General features: G+C 40.9%; 1 pseudogene; it reads left to right on the forward strand.

The window, feature by feature from the left end:
- The window catches only part of LOC143640162 (lysine-specific demethylase 5B-like), a 55,216-nt pseudogene extending 39,758 nt beyond the window's left edge, over positions 1–15,458 (forward strand).
- The last annotated feature ends 5,073 nt before the right edge of the window (positions 15,459–20,531 follow it).

Consider the following 20,531-nt stretch of genomic DNA (forward strand, 5'->3'; position numbering starts at 1 on the left):
GTGTCTTAAGAGAAATAGCTGAGAGATAACATGTAGATAATGCAACTTTTCTATAGAAACAGGACTGTACATTTGTGCTGTTGATTTAGTAATTCAGGATACTTTTATCTGTTTTTGAGGTTTAGATTTAGATTATACACAGGCTAACCATCTGAGGGAGAAGAGAGAATGAAGCTTCTTCCTACTCTTGCTTTTTCTGATAGATTTTTGTTGGTCCTCTTGACAACATAAAGCATTGAAATTATCTAGGTTATAGACATTCTTTTGTAATCCTAAAATAGAGGTCTTTGAACAGAGCAATTTTTGGTACTCTGCTTTGAATGTGTTAATATCCTGTAGAATTTCACTTTGTCCTTAGTGAAACTCTCAATTCTGACAGTTTATCTAGTTTAACGTAGAAGAGATGTCTGTCAGTAAGTTGTTTACCTTGGGCAGATGGAAGTTTGAGTTTATACCATCATAAGATCAGGTCCAAGTAGAGCTTAAATGCTTTACTGAATCATTTGCTTTTTAATCCTATTTGTGATTATAGAGCAATTAAAGTTTAATTTTATATCTAATAACCAGTGCCATTTGCATTTGCAGATTTATTTGCCATACTTAATTTCTTATTTTTTAAAATGAGGGTTTATTTTAGCTTTAAGAAAAATGAACCTTCATAGAAAAGGCTGAGAAGTCTTTTTGTTTAATTTATGTAGACCACGGCATTCGTTGAACAGCCTTGCTACAGCTGTAAAGGAGAGCCAGGAGATCCCCGCATATCTGCCCAATGGTGCAGCCCTGAAAGACTCAGTGCAAAAAGCCAGAGACTGGCTTCAGGATGTCGAGGCTCTGCAGGTTGGTTTAAAAACAAAAGAAAATGTCCCAGATTTGTAAGTGCATCTATGAAGAGCAATAATTGACAAGCAAGTTTTTTGGGGGGAGAGGGTGTGTGTGTGTGTGTGTGTGTGTGTGTGTGCGCACACACACACATGTTGGTTTTTGGATTTTGTTTTTTGGTACTAGAAATAAATGGAATAGAATCTTCAGTTAGTGGTAGGCAGTCCTGTTTTGGAGTAGTAAAATTACAGTAGGATATATATTTTTTTGGTATTAGGGATTGAACCCAAGGGTCTTAATCACTGAGCCACATTCCCCAGCCCTTTTTATGTTTTATTTTGAAACAGGGTTTTGCTCATTTGTTTAGGCCCTCGCTAAGTTGCTGAGGCTGGCTTTGAACTTGGGATCCTCCCACATCAGCCTCCTGAGTCACTGAGATTACAGGTGTGTGCCATGGCTCCCAGCTAATAATTGACATGTTATTAAGGATGGTGTGTGGAATCTTATTTCACTGCACAGATTGGTTTTTTTTAAGAGTTGAGACCCAAATACTGATTCTTTTCAGCCTTTTGGGATATACTTACCTGTTATTATCCTGACCAATTGGATCAAATATTTAAAGCATAGACAATTCAACCCACTTTTTGGAGTCTTTCTTGAGTACTTGGTTGCAGATCAAGGGGAAAAAAAAGAAAAGAAAAAGTTGTTGAGAGAAAAAGTTTATCCTCTCACCCCCCCACACCAAAAGAAAATGGGTTTCAAAGTTATATCCAAAGTAATTATCACCAATTAAGTAATTATGTGGCCTTTTGCTAGATGTTATTGACTTGGATATAAAGTTTTAAAAAGAGAGTTATATTTGGGCTAGGAATGTAGCTAAGTGATAGAGGCCTTGCTTAAAATACATGAGCTCTTGTGTTCAATCCTCAGTACTGTCTGCTGTGTTTCCTTCCACCCCGAACTCCAGTTCACTTGAAACATTAGTAAGGTTCAGAAAAAATGCCTTCTATGATTTACCCAATTTTTAGCTGGATAACAATTTGAAAAGCAGTTGGTGGGGGAAATGGGTGTCTTCTTTTATCTTTGTAATTATTGTAGGTTTGATGGATCTTTTGAGGGAGGAAAAAGAGCCTCAAGCTTTCTTTTCAGATTCTAGTAATAAAACACTCTTGTTTTCTAAATATTTGCGTAATTTTAATTGATGCTTATTGACCACTTGTTAATAAGAAATACCAAATGGGACATTTGTAGATAAATGTTTGCAACAAATTATCTGGGCCTCTGTTCTGGTTAACAGGGCTTAAAAGAAGATACATTTTTTGAGGGATATTATGTAATTAAAATGTAATCCTAGCAAGACAAAAGTATTTTACATGCATGTAAACGCCCAAGGAGTTGTAGTTGCAGGCTCTTCTCAATAGTTGTTGATGTTATAGTAATTAGTTGTAGTCATGGCCCTCTTTTCACTCAGTGATTGGTAGCAACCAGAAGGTGAGGTTATGCAAATGGAGAGGCTAGCTTATTTAAATCAGAAAGCAAGGAAATGCTTCTGGATAGGTATATTGCATTCATTTCTTTGCAATAGTGTCCTTAAGACCAAAAAGCAAGTTTTGCTTCTTACTTGAAAAAAAAATAGCCTTGCCTTTTCTTACATAGATTTGATTAACAACAGGAAACCAATCCACTTGATAGTGAGATTATTTATTTTAGAAGGTTATGGAGTATTCTTTTTCCTGCCTCAGCCTCTGGAGCCACTGGAATTATAAGCATGCACAGCTGTGCCCAGCTGTGGGAGGCTGTCACATCATGTGACCAGCGTTTTTCCCTCCTGATTGGTTGAGGCACTATCAGTCATCCCTGTTGATCTGGCTACTTTTAAGTGGCTGAAGATGGTAGCCCCAATCTTGAGGGTAGTAAAAATGCAGCCAAATGTGTCTCCATGCATGGGCGTGCCTTCCTCTTTCCCCAGGAATTGAGTTACCTTACCTGTCCTTGTAACCCTGCCCTTTTTGACCTTCATTGGATGGAAATTTCTAAAGAATCTAGAGTCCCCCCAATAAAAGTCCATTCCGAAACATGCTCACTCTCTCTCGCCAGCCTCTTATGATATTCCTCGCTTCCCCATTTAGGGAGCTTGAGGCTGAGGGCAGAGGAGCCGAATTTAAAGGTAAATGTGCATTTGTGTTTTATTTGATATCTTAGGAAATTCGCTTGAGAGATCTCTAGTTTAGCTGCCTCCGCTGGCCGTGGCCAGTACCCAGCCACTCCATATTCTTCTGAATAACAATGATAGGAATGGCATGTGACTCATGAGTCAATGCTTTTATTTTAAATGTCCATCAGAAATTTATGCCCTAACAGATTCATTTCTTTAAGAATAAATATAAAGGAGCATAAATATTCAACTGCCCAGTTTACCCTGTTGCCCTAGAAATGTCGTTTAGGGTTGTCTAATCCATTGCACCTATAGCTCTTTTTATTTTTTTTCTTAAAGTCATGGAGTTCTCCCCAACCCATCTCCCCCCCCCTCCCCGGTTTCACTGTCCAGTCTAATTTTCCTGAGGTATGCTCCACCTTCTGGATTTGTCTGGTTAAGAGATTCTTTGTGGTGTGTTCTGTCTTCTATAGTTTCAAAGTTAGTTTCAAAGCCTTGCTGGATTTGAGTTAAATATGTTTAACTCGAATAAATACATCCATATGTGAGGTGGTGATGTATCTGGAAGATTGACCATTAGCCATGTTAAGTTTTACCATTGTATTAGAGCAACACTGGTGCAGTTCATCCCCCATAACCTGATGCTTTTATTCTTCTTCCAGTTTGGCATTATCATTCTCAAATTGTGTTTCCTGGACCAGCAACATTAGCATCACCAGCAGCAGCAGCATCACCTGGGAACTTGTTAGAAATGCAAATTCATGGACCCTTCCCTCACCTACTGAATCAGAATGTCTGGGGATGGGACCCAGGAAACTGTGTTTAAACAAGCTTTCCAGATGATTCTTATGCATGCTAAAGTTTAAGAACCACTGGGCTTTCTCAACTCAGATTTTAGTTTCCTGAATAATTTATTCTGGGTTACTTTAATTCATCATTGGTGAGTGGATTGGAGAAAAATACTTTTTTGTTGCTTTTTAAAATATAAGTCAGCATATGAAAGGCTTGGGTCACTGTAAGTTTTTATTTCTGTTGAGTTTTTTCAGACAGTCCATAGGGACCAATGTAACAAGTCAATTTAGAATGACATAAATAGAACAAAGAGACACCACAGTGTTTGTCATGTTGACATTCCATTGGAACATCTGGGAATTAAACATGTTGAAGTCATGGAGTAATTTGAATTGGTCCACTGATCATGGACCATCTGAATTATTCTTTCCTTGTTTTACATGGAATATTTTTTTTCTTCCCTAAATTGCTGTAATTTTTCTTAATTTATTAGGCTGGAGGACGTGTGCCAGTGTTAGACACGCTCATAGAACTTGTTACAAGAGGTCGATCTATCCCAGTTCGTCTAAATTCTTTGCCAAGACTGGAATCACTAGTAGCTGAAGTTCAGGCTTGGAAAGAATGTGCTGCTAATACATTCTTGACTGAAAATTCTCCATATTCTCTCTTAGAGGTAGGTTTACAGCGGGCTCACTTGGAAGCACTAAAATCTCCTAGCTTAGTAAAATATGTGGTCTATCATATACAAAAATCACATCATTACATATGAATCTGTGTTCTGAATTGTTTTTAGCAATCTTAAATTATTTTTGGATACCTGTTGGCATTCAGTGTCTAAAGACCATGTTCTCATTTAAGTTCCTCTATCTTTGTTGAAATTGTACTTTTAAACTTAGTTTTACTTCACTACCAGATTAGAAAGCACCTATTTCATAAAGTGCTTTATCTGTACTTTTTTATTATATTTTTTTCTAAGCTGATGCTCATGCACCATCACTAGAGTCTGTGATATATTGCATATTTTTTTAAAGAGAGAGTGAGAGAGGAGAGAGAGAGAGAGAGAGAGAGAGAGAGAGAGAGAGAGAGAGAGAGAATTTTTTGATATTTATTTTTTAGTTATCGGCGGACACAACATTCTTGTTTGTACGTGGGGCTGAGAATCGAACCGGGCCGCACGCATGCCAGGCGAGCGCGCTACCACTTGAGCCACATCCCCAGCCCTATATTGCATATTTTTACCTATTTAATTGAATCTGGAATCAAAGTAAATATTTTGTAAGCAATCCTGTCTTCCTTTCCTTTCCCCATTCTTCCTTCTTTCCTTTTTTTAATAGACTAGTCTTTTATTTAGCTTTATCTGAAACCCATTTTGCTGATGTTTGTGCTTTGTCCCACATTAGGTGCTGTGTCCTCAATGTGATATTGACCTTTTGGGATTGAAAAGGAAGCAGAGAAAGTTAAAGGAGCCCTTGCCAAGTGGGAAGAAGAAAAGCGCCAAATTGGAGAGTTTGAGTGACCTGGAGAGGGCTTTAAGTGAAAGCAAAGAGACTGCTTCAGCTGTGCGTAGTAGGGTTTTTTCTTCTCCTTTATTATTGGAATATTATTGATATATATATATATATACACATAGTAGTTGTAGATGGACAGAATGCCTTTATTTTATTTGTTTATTTTTAATGTGGTGCTAAGGATCGAATCCAGTGCCTCACACATGCTAGGCAAGAGCTCTGCTGCTGAGCTACAGCCCCAGCCTTGGGAAGGATAATTTTTAACCCTTTCAGATATACAGGTATACTGGGAAGGCAAGTAGAATAAAGTGCTCAGTTTTATTAGAAATTGTCAAGTATAAAAGATTTATACTTCCCAGGATACCTGGCATGGTAGCACATGCCTATAATCTCAACTACTTAGGAGGCTGAGGCAAGAGTGTCACAAGACCAGATTTGGCAACATAGACTATCTCACAAAACAAAAACAACATCATCATAAACAAAACCAAAAAACCTGACCAACACAGAAAGATGTCAGGGATGGGGGGAATTAGCTTAGTGGTAAAGTGCTTGTCTGGCATTCACAAGGCTCTGGGTTTGATGCCCAGCACTGCTTATCTGAGTCTGACCTGCATTTAGTAAAACTGTTGATTCAAGATATCATCTTCAAGTTAATGAGTCAAGTCAAGCTCATGTTCAATGAACAGTATTAGGTAAAAGAAGATAGCTGCATGATTTGGAAGCTGTTTTTGTGTGGCTCTGGGAATTGAACCCAGAGCTTTCCACATGCTAAGCAAGCACTCTACTATAAAACTATACTCCCAGCCTGATTTGGATGCTTTTATTGGCACAAAGTATGGCCCATTACAGAGCAGGAATACATCACCTGTTGCTTAAGGATGGGATAAGTTCTGGGAAGGGTGAACATCATAGAGGTGTACCCTTACAACTAATAGGGCTACAGTGTCAGTAGGCAGTATAATCTTACAGGAACACTGTCATATATACAGTCTATTGTTGACCATAACATTATGTAGCAAGCAACCTGATGTTGGAACGTGACTGGATGGGTTCATCTTTGGGCCAGGGCACCTTTTCTCCTGTTTGCTTTTTTGTAGCTCACTGACCTCTTATGATCGATGTGGTATTGCATTGGTTTATTTATATATTTGACACATTGTTTCTTTGGGGTATATGTATATATTTCTGCAACCCAAGCACTATTTTGGTGTAGTTACTGTAGTTCTCAGATATAATAGTGAACTACACTATTATATCTGTGCTTCATTTTTGTAAAGACTGAGTCATAGTCCCTTTTCCCTGAAATGCATATATGTCTGTCTGAAACTTTGTGTGTAGTCAGTCTCTGCCCATCTAGTCCATGGACTCTGGTTTAAGAGCTCCTCCTATGCACGCATGGCAGAACCCTGAAAGGTCAGTCACTTGATTTCCATTTTTTGGTTACAAGAGGACACCTTGTTATTAGATAACATATATATTGCTGAACATCATGTTCATTTTCAATAAGATTTTTTAAAGAAATATATCACAGGTTTGTTACTTAGTATACTTTTGGAACTATTTTTTCTTGCCCCCCCCCATAGATTTTTCTTCCTCAATCTCAAAAAGAGACAATAATTCATTCTGGTCTTATAATTCATGGTGTGACTGAAGGAGGATGGGTGGATATGATCACTAGGAATGGTTTCACCTTTGACAAATTAACATTTTAGAGACTTGAGAATATAGAATAGGTCCTGCATCTGATAGCTTTTTAAAAAAATCTGTTTCCCTTCATGTATCTGTTTTCTTTTAGTAATGTGCTAGAGGAGGGCTTTAATGGTCCAGCTTTTGATTGAGGTTATGGCCAACTCTGACATGGTACAAATTTGAATTTGCCACCTTTATACTCTACTTTTACTTCATGATGGATAGTGAATAAATCTGTAATGCTTGGGCTTGCTTATTTACTGGACGCCTTATAGATAGAAAGTGCTTTATTCTCTGCATATAAAAAGTTTCACTTGTGGGCAGATTTAAATGGTCATTTCAGCTTAATAACTATGAAGTTGATTGTGTTTGTTTTCAAGACAAGGTGACTAAACTCTGCTGGGTGCTGGCTTTCTTTAATAAAGAAGAAAGGCTTTATGAATACATTCAACTTGCTGCAGAACAGCAGCTTTGCAGTTTACTTGTTGTTGTGTTTGCATTAAATGATCTTAGTTTAGTATGCATGTGTACATGTAATAAAATCTGAGCTGGACGTGGTGGTAAACACCTGTATGAGCAACTCTGGAAGCTGAGGCAGAAGGATTAAAAATTCAAAGCCAGCCTCAGCAATTTAGCAAGGCTCTGAGCAATTTAGTGAGACCCTGCCTCAAAAAAAAAAGGCTGGGGACATGGTTCAGTGGTTAAGCACCCCTGAGTTCAATCCCTGGTACGGAAAAGAAAGAAAGAAGGAGGAGAGAGAGGGAGGGAGGGAGGAAAAAAATAAATCTGGTTAAAAGGTTTCTTTTTTTTTCTTTTTTAATGAGGACTCTAGTTTCATTGCCTGTAATTGCTGTACTCAGCACACATGGAAGACCTCAGCATTGAAGAGCAGTTAGACATACACTAGTACTATGTAATGGCTGGCCTAAGAGACCTCTATCTCATGTACCTTTCTAGAAGAATGCAAAAGCTAATGGGACTGAAAACAAGTGGAGAGCCTCAGAAATGAGCTCACATGGAGTATAAAAAAAGTCTCTATTTACAGAGAAGTAAATTTTCTAGGAGATAAATGTACATAGATGTTGGATTTTTAAGAAGTGATGTATGTTAAGTAATTGCTCATACTGTGCTTCCTATGCCCCAGGCAGAGTGATCTATCTCACGTATCACAGCTAATCATCATTGCGGTCCTGTGAGGTGCACACTATTTTCATCTCTATTTTATAGAGAGTGGAATATGTTCCCCACAGTTCCTTGCACTACAATGTGAGGCTGAGCCAGGCTTTGAATGCAGATAAATTACTGTGGGGCCCTTTCTGTTAACTACTAGGACCTTGAGTTCTGGGGAAGTCAATTTCTTTATGATACCATCCTCTCTTTTCAGATGGCAACACTTGGGGAAGCTCGCCTAAGGGAAATGGAAGCTTTGCAGTCTCTTAGACTTGCCAATGAAGGGAAGTTGCTGTCACCTGCCCAAGATGTGGAGATGAAAGTCTGCCTATGTCAGAAGGCCCCAGCTACCCCTATGATCCAGTGTGAACTCTTCAGGGATGCTTTCCACACTAGCTGTGTGGCGGTACCCAGTATTTCTCAAAGCCTCTGAATCTGGCTTTATCCCCATTGTCAGAGGTCAGAGAAACCTCCATTAGAGAAAATTCTTCCCTTGCTGGCCTCCCTGCAGCGAATCCGAGTTCGCCTTCCTGAGGGAGATGCACTTCGATACATGATCGAAAGAACCATGAACTGGCAACACAGAGCCCAGCAACTGCTCTTGTCAGGGAATCTAAAATTTGTGCAAGACCGTGTGGGCTCAGGACTGTTATATAGCAGATGGCAAGCCTCAGCAGGACAGGTGTCAGAGACCAACAAGGTGAGTCTGGACTCCTCAGGTTTTGGGAATCTCTGTACCTTTCTCCTGATCCTGGTGTCAGTAGCTATGGTGTCACTGTTTGTTCCCTTGGTAATCACTTTGTGTTACCAGCACTCGTGGCACCTACAGCTTCCTACTTGAAGGATGTGCTCATCTGCCATATCCTTTTAGTTTCCTCTGCTCCTAATAGTTGTTGCCTAGGCATTCCATTTCCACAGAACAAATGTTCACCTTTTCATATATACAAGTATTTTTTCCATTTATATGTCTGTTAACCCAAATGTGTATTTCATGTGTGTATATATCTTTTTTAAAAAAATTTAGTTGTTAATGGACCTTTATTTCATTAATTTGTATGTGGTACTGAGAATCAATCCCAATGCCTTGCATATGCTAAGCAAATGCTTTGCCACTGAGCCGCAACCCCAGCCCATATGTGTGTATTTTAAATTATTGTTTGACTACAAATTTGGCACCTGCCCCCTTTTTCCCTCATGGAATTTGCTGAGAGTGGAAGAGCTTTTGCCTTCTGTGTATTCAGCCTTTGAGAAAGAATAATTTTTGGAAGTATTGGAGTCCTTTATTTCTTCAGTAGAAAGGCTGTGGGTTTCAATACCTTGTGCATTCTTTCTGCCAAAGCCAGATTCCCTGACCATCACTGGAAGGGGTAGGCCGTTTTCTGTCTTCCTCCATTGAAGCTGCAGGAGAAGAATGTGAAGATACCAGGAAAGCACAGTCAGAATGACAATAGTCAGTCTTTTTATAATTTGACTTTTAAATCTAGTACGTATTTCTCTATCTGAGATAATTATAGTGCTCTTGTGCCATTAAGAACAGACATGAACTAAATGAATTAAATCTTCAGCAACTTAAGGGTTAAGGAACCAAAAATGCCCTTGTCATATTTGTTTCCTTGGTTTTTGTGTTTTTATTTCTTTCCAGGCCTTAAAAATACAGTGCCTGGCATATACCAGATGATCAATTCAATACTCACTGCATAGATAAATTGGAGCTATCTATATCGTGGAATTGCTTGTGTTTTTTTTTACACAGGGTTTGCTAGGATTATATCAGTAAAGGCAAAGGACACAACTGTTATTTATTAAATCATGGTCGAAGAAATGTTTCCCTATTTCCTTTAAATACAGGAGAAGAAGATAGGGAGGTGAATGTGAATGATTCTGACAAATTCTCCTTTGATCTGTTCAGAGCGGTACTTGACTACGTTTATTGTATTGTAATCTTTAATAAGGATAATTACATAAGGTTATATGATTGTTCTCTGAGAAAGTGGCTTATTTCCCAGTGGTCTTCTTTACCTTTCTGAATTCAGTCCAAGTAAAACTGGGAAGATTAAAGGCTTGGTCTTCCTGACAAAGAATTGTTGAGTTAGTCAGTTTAGAAACACCAGGAGACTCTTCAGTTTGGGAGAATTAGTCTTTCTTTTTCCCAGTTACCTTCCTGATAACCCAAGTTACTTTCCTTTGGTTGGTGCCAGTATTTTTAATCCTGAAAAGGCCTTGTTGTAAGATGTTTTTCTTCCATTAGGTATCTCAGCCTCCTGGTACAACCTCTTTTTCCTTGCCTGATGACTGGGAAAATAGGACCTCATATTTACACTCTCCCTTCTCTACTGGACGGAGTTGTGTCCCTCTCCATGGTTTGTGTATCATTATTATCATTACTACTACTACTACTACTACTACTACTACTACTACTACTACTACTACTGCTCTTTTGAGGGCTGGAGAGTAACAGGTCATCTAGATATAACCAAGTCTTTTGTTGTAGAGGATCAGGTACAATAAAAAACTTTATCCTTCCATTAGGGAGGTTGAGGCAAGAAGACCGTAAGTTCAAGGCTAGCCTGGGAAACTTATTGAGACCCTGTCTCAAATAAAAAATAAAAAGGGCTAGAGATGTAGCTCAGTGGTAGGGAAAAAATAAAATGAAAATCAGCTTTGAGCCCCCTTTCTTTCTCTTCCTTTTGGTACAAGCTAGCAGCTTGTTTCTGAGTTTTCTAGTAGAAGCTGTCAGGGTAGAGGTACTGTCTTTTAGGGATGGAACCCAGGATGCTCTACCACTGAGCTACATCCCAACACCTTTTATTTTTTGCTACCCGGGATTGAACCCAGGGGCACTTAACCATTAACCACATCCCCAGCCCTTTTTAAAAATAGTTTTTTAGTTGTATATGGACACAGTATCTTTATTTTTAGTGCTGAGGATTGAATCCAGGGCCTCACACATGCCAGGCAAGTGCTCTACTACTGAATTACAATTCTAGCCCCATGCCAGTCCTTTAGAGACAGGGTCTCAATGAGTTGCTTAGGGCCTCACTGAGTTGCTGAGGCTGGCTTTAAAATTTTCCTCTGTCTCAGCCTCTCTAACCACTGGGATTACAGGCTTGCACCCCATGCCCAGCCCTTTTATTTTTTTACTTGGAGACTGGGTTTCAAGTTCCTGTGGGTCTTGATGAATTGCTAAGGCTGACCTCAAACTAGGCAATCCTTCTGTCTCTGTCTTCCAAAATACTGGGATTACAGGCATGTACCACTGCACCCAGCAGAACTTCATTGTTAAATGTAGGATATGGGTTAATGTGCATTCACTAGGTAGGGAAGAGGGATAATGTTTAAGTTTTATAAGTGCGAAAGAAACAGAGAGAAAGGCCTTGTCTATTGCTTTCAGGGACAGAAGGATCAGTCCCGTACAACTAATAATTAAGCAGAAAGTATTTAAGTCAGGTGCTAAGTCATGGACTGTCTTATTAAATTACCTAAGAGATTTGTGGAGGATCTCAGAGATAATACACATTTAAAACCTACACCATCCCAATTTATTTGGAATCAAATTCAGGGCCTCATGCATGCTAGCAGATGCTGCACCACTGATTTACACCCAGCCCTTTAAAAAAATTTTCTTTTGAGACAGAGTCTTGCTAAGTTACCCAGGCTGCTTTTGAACTTGTGATCCTTCTGCCTCAGCCTGCTGAGTAGCTAGAGTTACAGGTGTGCCCCACTATGCCTGGCCTACCTTCCTTTTCTTACTTATAAATGACTACCCCATGATTTCTGCCAAAAGCTGCAGTTGGAATCCTGAGCCTTCGTCACTCCTTCTCAGTGTGCATCTAGTCTTGTGGTCAGAGCCCCTTGATCCACTCAGATTATTCATGCCCTGAGCTAGCAGCTTGTTTCTGAGTTTTCTAGTAGAGCTTTCAGGGTGGAGGTACTGTCTTTTCTGTATTAGCAATTAGCAAAGTGATGAAGTGAATACTTCTCTAGTAATAATGAGTCTTAGGAAATCTAGTTTAGGGCTTTGGGCACATTAAGTGAACTTAGCTTGAACTGAATGCCATTTCAGGAGGATAGAGGGTGGAAGTGTTATGAAAGGCAGTCCTTCTGTAAATTTCATAGGCCTGAATGCACATGTGTGAACACTCTTTGTTGTCATCCTTTTGATTGGGTCTGGTCTTAAACAGGCATCAGTCCAGAAGTGAATGAGCTATTGATGGAAGCCCAGTTGCTCCAGGTATCCCTTCCTGAAATTCAGAAACTTTACCAGACTCTACTTGCAAAGCCAAGCCCTGCTCAGCAAACTGACCGAAACTCACCAGTTAGACCCAGCAGTGAGAAGGTGAGTGTCTAAGGCTGCTGGAGGCAGCAGAAGCACAAAGGCTTTGAGATGATATTTTTAATCCACAAAAGGGTGCCTGGTGTCTGCCTTATAGCTTGCTCTTAAGGGTGTCCGTGAGAAGGTAGGCACCAGCCACCATTTGCTACAGTTTAAGCTTATGGCCTGTGTTTGGGTCTTGTTTGAGGTGACTGTGTGAATTTCTTTTTTTTATTTCTTTTTAGTAAGGTGTATGTTTCATCATTACCATGTGATAATAGTGAGAGTTAGTGTTTTTTTTTTTTTGTCCTATCACAGAAATACTAAGAGGTGAAAATATAATTATATCTGAGAGGGCTTTTAATTATAACAATTTCAAAAATCAAAGATAATTCCAGAGTCAACATTGAACAAATGCTTTTGTTACCCCCTGAACAAGGCAGCTGGTGTGAAGATTGAGGATGCTCATCTTGAATGCTGGCTGACTTGAAGGGTTCTCTACACTATCCTATTTCTTAGCCTAGTTAAGGGCACTATTTCTGCTTCCTTCTAGTGAACTAACTGACCTGGCACTTCAGGCCCCTGAAAATAGTCAGGATAGAAACTTACCAGGAAGACTGAAGCCATATTAGGGAAGAATCTCATGAAAGATAATACAAGGGCTAATACCAGCATTTAGGATTTATTTTTCATTATGATAGCAAATAATATAGCACCATTATTATTATTTAATACTTTTATTAGTTGTTGGCGGACCTTTATTTTATTTATTTATATGTGGTGCTGAGAATCAAACCCAGTGCCTCACAGATGCTAGGCAAGTGCTCTACCACTGAGCCACAATCCCAGCCCCTAGCACCATTATTGTGTTCAGATAATGTTTCTATGAGGGGTAGGGGTGTATGGTTTTAAAGAAGGAACTAATAGCCTGGTTCCTTAGGAGCCAGCAGATCAAAGGGTAGACATAAACACCCAGATAGAAACTATGTAAGTGGCCAGTCACTCCCTGATTTGATGAAAAGAATCTTTGGAAGGATCTTGCATCTCCTGGTGCTGGTTGAGTAATTTAAGGCAAATCATTATTTTTTCCTAGTCTTCTTTGTAGCACTAACAAAGAGGAAGGAAGGAAGTTAAAGTCAAATGGTTGTCCACAGAATTGGAGGGGGAAGGTGGTGGTGATGTTTAGGATGCAGGATATTCACAAGGGGAATAATTTGGTTTTTTATTCACCTATTTTCCCTTTCTGTGGTCCTGGGGATTGAATCTGGGGCCTTGCACATTTCAGGCAGGTGCTCAACTGCAGAGCTACATCCTCACCCCTTTTTATTTTGAGACAATGACTTACTAAGTTGTCCAGACTCGTATTGAACTTGTGTTCCTTCTGCCTCAGCCTCCTAAGTAGCTGGGATTACAGGTGTGTGCCACCATGCCAGGCTCATTCGCCCATTTCCTTTAGCTTCACTAATTTTAGTAGTAGGGACACTGTAGGCTAAAATTGAATTTGCTCATCTTCCACCCAGAATGATTGCTGTCTAGGAAAGAGAGATGGAATCAACAATCTTGAGAGGAAACTGAAGAGACTCCTGGAGAGAGAAGGCCTCTCCAGTGAACGGTGGGATCGAGTTAAAAAAATGAGGACGCCCAAAAAGAAGAAAATCAAACTGAGCCACCCTAAGGACATGAACAATTTCAAGTTAGAGAGAGAGAGTGTAGCTATGAGTTAGTTCGTTCTGCTGAAACTCATTCCCTGCCCTCAGACACATCCTATTCGGAACAGGAAGACTCTGAGGATGAAGATGCCATCTGTCCTGCTGCAAGCTGCCTGCAGCCAGGAGGAGATGAGGTCAGTGAGGTTTGGGCCGTAGAGGACGTGCTTTCCCTTAACTCAGAAACCCTGTAAGCTAGACCTCATCTCGCTGGGGCTTTCTCTTCTGCTTATCTGCTTTGAGCTGATCTGAATGGATTGCTCAGTCCTCCCCCCACTGATATTTCTGCTCTTACCATCATTCCTGGTTCTCCTCCCTTCTCTTGAAGAAACCCTCTTTCTTCCCTTTTTCCTTTTCTTGCTCCGCCAGCTTTCACCGTCCCGGCGCTAAGAAGGCGGGAGGGATGCTGACGTAATGCCCTTTTGCTTACTGTCACAGGGCAGCACTGTCTTAACCCCAAAGCAGTCACGACTTGAAGATGACTTTGACTCGGTTGCTTTGGCTGGTGGGCCAGCTACACTCGTTTGGTCCCAGTGGTGGGACGGTGGCTGTTAATGGCAAACGGCCTGAATATCTTGAGGCTGGCCTGCCCAATTTTGAATGGCATTCTTTCCTCTGAACACCCCATCTTCCTGCTCTTTGTAACCAGGTGGACTGGGTCCAGTGTGATGGCAGCTGCAATCAGTGGTTTCATGAGGTCTGTGTTGGTGTTTCTCCAGAGATGGCAGAGAAAGAAGACTACATCTGTGTGCGCTGTACTGGGAAGGAAGCACCAAGCCGAAAGTAAAAACAAAACAAACACCCCCACTTAATGTAATTCAGGACTCCAACCAAGAAGATTTCCTCAAATCTCAGCAAAGCTACAGGACTGGTGTTCAAGCCAGTCTGTACATGGTGCTATTTCTATTCCTCATGGGATCATTTTTCCAGAACTCTTTGAAAAAAAGAAAAAACAACTAAAAAAATTTTTGACACTTTTTGTATTTTTTTCCTTAAGAGCTGTTTGTGGTTGTTGAGGTTTGAAACGCTGACTGTTTTTTGCAGGGGTTTCCACCAATTTGGAAGGCATTGAAGATTGCACCTTTTCATGTACAGCATTGAATTGTACCTCTGTCTGGGATTTACCAGATTAAGACCCAACTCAGTTTCAGTGCCCAGAGGGGCACCAGAAATTCCAGTAAATCCTCATTTGAGGAATCCTTCTCTTGTTTACTCTGTTACCACATTGGGGATTTTTAGTTTTTCCACTTTTGGGATTTTTGTTTGTTTCTTCCTTTCTTTATCCACTTTTCTTTTTTCTGGTAGACTAGGTTTATTTATCTGAGCAATAACTTCTATGTTGGTTTCAGGGCTGGAATTAAAACAAAACAAAACAAACTCCTGAACAGTGTGTTGGTGCTTTAGCATTTGGTTGATGTACAGAACGCAAATGTGTAGTTTCTAGTGTCACTGATGAACTAGTGATGTAGAAAAGAGACTGCTTTGTAAATAATTTCCACAGCTGTATTTTGGCTTTCTCCCTGCCCATTCCTCCCTCCCCTATTTTTTGGTAGCTTGTATCAAATGTTGCAGTTTATATTGTGGAATAAATCCTTGGTCCTAATACTACACTATATGCTGGTTATTTAGAGTCATTAGAACAGCTTCCTTTGCTCCTCTGCCTTGTGGGCTTGCAGAACCAGAAGGGGTCGCTTGCCTTGACTTCTGCCCAGCCAGGCTGTGGTGGCAGTGAGTGTATGCCTGCGAACAACATGGGGGTTTCTTCTTTCGCATTCTGCTCTTTTTGGTGGGTCATATGCCTCCAGGCCCCACTAAAAGAACCCTTCAGTCTTTGAAGACTAGAACCTGTCTTTAAAGCCATGCTCTATTTTAATAAACACTTCAGAATGTTGGTGAGTCAACCCTCAAGTCAGCCCTCCTTGTGGAAATGACACCTATTATGTTTCAGTTGACAGGGAAACTTGATTTAGGGTTAAGATATTGGAAGGAAATCTAAGGAAGTTTCATCCTCATAGAGGGTTGGGTTTAGTGTGAGGGCTGAAGGGAAACTTGTGAACGCCCAGGCTCCGCCTTCCTGGTTTCTTTCCTGTCCCTTTCTAACTCTGGATCTGGAGCTGGATGGTTATGGGGCGTGGACTGCCACATCTGTTTCCCTCCTTTTCTTTTGAAAGAGCTCTCCTATGCAGTGGAGAGGGCATCCTGGTCAACAGAAGAAACTGTTGCTCGCTCTTCCTCTCCTCTTTCTCCCATATTCTATAGCCATAAACCTGCAGACGTAAAACTCTAGTGGGTCTTTAATAAAATAAAACAACAAAAAGCAGTTTGTGATGTAGCAGAGATTTAAATGTACTACCCCCTTTTATGCAATTCAAATAATTAAATCTCTTTAAGAATGACTTCTAGTCAGTTTTCCTGCAGTTATTGTGATGTCTCTCCTTGTCTCATGGGGGTTATGGGGCCAAAAGAAATGCATAGCTTCCAGTGCACAATCTGGAATAACAGTGGTTTGGCCTTTTTAATATCCAAATTCTTAACCCCACCTCACCCCACCCCTGGTGTTGGAACAAGATACCAGCTGACCCAGTTCTCACCTTCCACTGAGAAAGAAAGCTTGAAAGAGGACAAGCTTGGGCTCGGGAGTAGCTCGTGCACAGGACCCTGGGTTCCACCCCCAGCGTTGCAAGGGGCAAAGAAGACTGCTGCTAAAATAAAGCCTTTGCCTTTAGAGAGCTCTCACCCATGTTGTACAAGACACCCCCACCCCTCCCCGCCATCCAACCCCAATAGTCTTTCTTCATCTGTAAGTTGTGCACAATCTCCAACAATAGCCTCTTTGGTGAGGTATTATCTTCATCTCTGAGGGGGAAAGATAGGCAGGTGTGTATTTGAGCCACCCCTCCCCCAGGTGGGAACCACTGATCATTTTTTTTTTAAAACATGTGCTGAAGCTAGAGATATAGACAGCATCGGTTGCCTACAGTTATACTGCCAGTAAATGACAATGCCTGGCATTTTCTTTCAGTTCTGCTGTCTTGCACGCTATCAAACACTGCAAATGAACAGAGCACGTTTTTGCTTCCATTGCGTACCCAATGTGACCACAGACTAATTTTTGTTATCTAAAAACTGGCCTGGACTCCAGAGAAACCTCTGACCTTACTGGAAATATGAGGAAGATACACACCAACTGACACTTGAGTTTCCATCTCAGTAGTTCTGCAGCCCCCTGAGCTCAGAGAGAAGGGTTGAGGGAGGTAGAGCCTGAGCCAGGAGGAACACATTGGTGAAGAGCAAGTCCGGGGACTTTGCCAGCAAAGGGTAGATGAGGAGTGCTGTCACTTCACCTGTGAAGTGGTTGCTTTTTCTTCCAGATCTCCTTTTTTTCTTTTCCCTACCCTGACTGATAGCAGGGATTAAACCCAGGGGTGTTATGCCACTGAACTGTGTCCCTAGCCTTTTTTATTTCTATTTATTTTTTGCAGTACTGTGTATTGAATCCAGGGGTGATCTGCTACTGAGCTTACATCCCCAGACCCCCCCGCCCCCCGCCCCAATCCACTTTTGGTACTAGGTATTGAACCCAGGAACACTTTAACCACTGAGCCACATCCCAGCCACTTTTTTTTTTTTTTACTTTGAGACATGGTCTTGCTAAGTTGCTGAGGCTGGCCTCAAACTTGTAATCCTCCTGCCTCAACCTCCCAAGTAGCTGGGAAAAAAGTCATGTGCCACTGTGCCTCACTTAAGGGATTTCTTATATTAAATAAATGGCTTTCTTAAAAAAAGCCTCCAGCCTGGGGGAAATATAAAGACTGTGTCATTTGGACTAGCTGTAAGAGAGGTTAACATCTTTATCACCAACTTCCTTGGTCCTCTAAGAGGTAGGATTCACTTTTCTGTCTCAAGGTGAATGAACCTAAAGCAGAGGTGCCACTTTGGGCAGTGGAGGTGGGTACAGACTTGTTACCCTATTTCATTCTGCCATGCAGAGCTTAAGAAAATAAGATGTGAAGGTCTTGAGGCTTTGAATCTTCAGTAATGAGATGCACCTGATTTGCCATTATACCCACCATAAAAAGCAACACAAGCTTTTGGGTATCAGTGGAAGATAAACTTGAGAATGGAGCAGATGCCAACTTGAAAGGAGCTAAAACTTGGCATTTATGTACCATTGTGAAGTGGATCTCTGCCCCCACCTCTTGCCCTCCACCCCCGTGGTTTTTTCCCCCCTCTGATATTTGGCAGTCCATTAAGACCTGCTTCTAGATTGAAATAAGCCTTGATTGGTATTTAGTGCCCACGGGTGTCTTTGTGGGTTCAACCTACCTAGGTTTCAACTCAATCTGGAATGGATCACAGGTGCTATATTCCTGTAATAGGAAATGGAATTACTGAGTATTTTGAGTCTGCCTGTATGCCTGAGTATTTTGAGTCTGCCTGTATAAACCCGAGCTGTTCACTCAGTACAGGCTTACTTACATGTGCCAGAGGTCAGCCTATATTACGTTGGCTTTTCCCTGCTGTGATGCTGTGTAAAACTGAATTCCCTCCTGAGGAAATGCTGCCTGTTGGGAGGAAGATCTGAGGAAAGCAGTGAAGATCTCAGTGTCGAATCCTTTAAGGACCAGGGTCCTTCCTCAATTAGTGTCTAAGAAACACCTGAGCGATGGCTTCATCTCTGATGGCTCTCTGTTCCCAGTCCTCTGCACGTGGCTTTTTAAGCCTCTTCACATGAGAGGTTTCATGTATAACTTGTGTACTAGAAATGTTATTGAAAGTTGCCTAAACAAAAAATTGTATAAAGCAATACTGTTGCAAATCTATTTTTAAGGCATAAACAATTTGTAAAGTATATATTTCACTTTGAAATTTATGTAAACAAATTTTCATGTTTAAATACTGCTGACATTGGAATGCACCTGTACATTTTCCTTAGTATAAGTGGAATATATATAGAGCCAACAACAGAATGGATAATCCAGCTCCCTGTTTTGGTTTTGGGTTAATTACATAAGGTGAAGGGCTGTGATCTGGTGAGTTTGAGTGTGTTTTTAATTTTCAGGATAACCTACTGCTTACCAAAGTGGAATTGGAATGGTGAGATCATTTGATCTGTTCAGGTGAGTGGAGGCCAAAGGACTATTCTTTTTGCTTTCCCTTCAGGAGGAACAGACATTTTTAAAAAAAATTGCCCTTCTGGGTCTGGGATACGGTTCAGTGGTGGAGCACTTGCCCAACATGCAGGAGAACCTGAGTCAATCCCAGCACCCCCCCCCAAAAAAAGCCTTTCCAAGGAAACATTATTTGCTGTTTTAGGATACACCAAAAATTTCAGCTCCTGGCAAACTTTCTTGGCTAGAAGCTGCTGTTCTCTGCCCCACTCGTAAATCCCAAGGATTCAGGAGGCTGAGGCAAAAGGATTGCAAGTTTAAGGCTAGCCTTTGCAACTTGATAATACCTTCAGTAACTTGGCAAGACCCTGTCTTAAAGTCTAAAAAGGACTGGTTGATATATTTAGATAATATAGCACCCCTGCCTGGTTCAATCCCCAGTACTGCAAAAATAAAGGATGAAAAATACTCAGTTAAATTTTAAAACAATTTTAGTTTGTGGATGAGGACCTGAGTAGACTTCAGTGCTCAGCAGGCCAAGACTGAATGCACATGTTAGAGAAGGAATGTAGAAATAGGATTGGGGTCAATCTATAATTTTAAATCATGTGGTTCAGTATTTGTAAAAATGTTCTAAGCTCCCAGGAGACAACTGCCATTACAGATGAGGCAACTCCTATGCAGCAGCTGTGATGCATTGGTAGTTAGTCTGCTTGGAATTGTGTTCTTCAAAGCTGGTCTACTATTCCTGAGGATCACCTTTCAGGGTGTATGTGGCAAAGAGCCCGATTTCCCTATTTCACAGGTCTGAAAACTGAAAGACGGTAACTTGCCAAGATAGGAGATATGAACTTTGGGCATAAGATGAGACTGATGTAGGCACCCTATTCTAAGGGCAGAGCCTGTTGCTCTGATTTGCAGGTTCCTTTCCACAACTTTCTACAGGTTTCAGAGAACCAAGAATATGGGCACTCAGGTGGGTGATCTTGCTTCCTTTCTCAGTCTTCCACCTTCCCCTTTCTCCCAGCCTGAAGGGAATAGAGTGGACAGATGTGACTCAGGATTTAACCTCCAACCACTGGATTCTTAGTTGTGGCCCTGGTTGGGAGGTGCTTTTGTGTTTTAGAGATGTCTGAAAACTAGCAGCCACATTTAGCATTTAACACTAGAACGACACCACCCCCCACTCGCCTCTGTAGGCCCAATACCCTACTTCCTTTTCCCTACTGAGGCTGAGAACACACAGTCAGTACAGGGTGTTTCATA

Source organism: Callospermophilus lateralis, unplaced genomic scaffold, assembly GCF_048772815.1.
Source record: "Callospermophilus lateralis isolate mCalLat2 unplaced genomic scaffold, mCalLat2.hap1 Scaffold_129, whole genome shotgun sequence".
Lineage (NCBI taxonomy): Eukaryota > Metazoa > Chordata > Mammalia > Rodentia > Sciuridae > Callospermophilus > Callospermophilus lateralis.